The sequence below is a fragment of the Penaeus monodon genome, chromosome 30 (assembly GCF_015228065.2).
Source record: "Penaeus monodon isolate SGIC_2016 chromosome 30, NSTDA_Pmon_1, whole genome shotgun sequence".
NCBI lineage: Eukaryota > Metazoa > Arthropoda > Malacostraca > Decapoda > Penaeidae > Penaeus > Penaeus monodon.
Genome location: NC_051415.1, coordinates 4,975,031 through 4,975,360, shown reverse-complemented (window position 1 = coordinate 4,975,360; position 330 = coordinate 4,975,031).

The following is a 330-nucleotide window of genomic DNA, read 5'->3' as shown; positions in this document are numbered from 1 at the left end:
TTCTTTTCGCGCTCTGATATTGCTGGTGTACGTGTGCTCGCGTGTTACTCTGTGTGTTTGCGGCGCGGTGGTCACGTGATTGATCCGGTGCAGTGGACGTGCTTCCGACGGCGATCTGAGCGGCATTGGGCCCCACCGGATCGTTCCGACGTCGAGGGGAGCTTTCGGACGGTCGCCAAGGACCCGTGGCAGCTGAGGGGAATCTGGGGACAATGGGGGAAGCGAGGGACCTCTGTTACAGTGGCGGCGGCGGTGTGAGGGGGTCGTAAACAAGGAGGAGAGAAAGGCTAGCCTTCGTCGTGCTTTTTCGTTCTTGATTGATAACAAAAG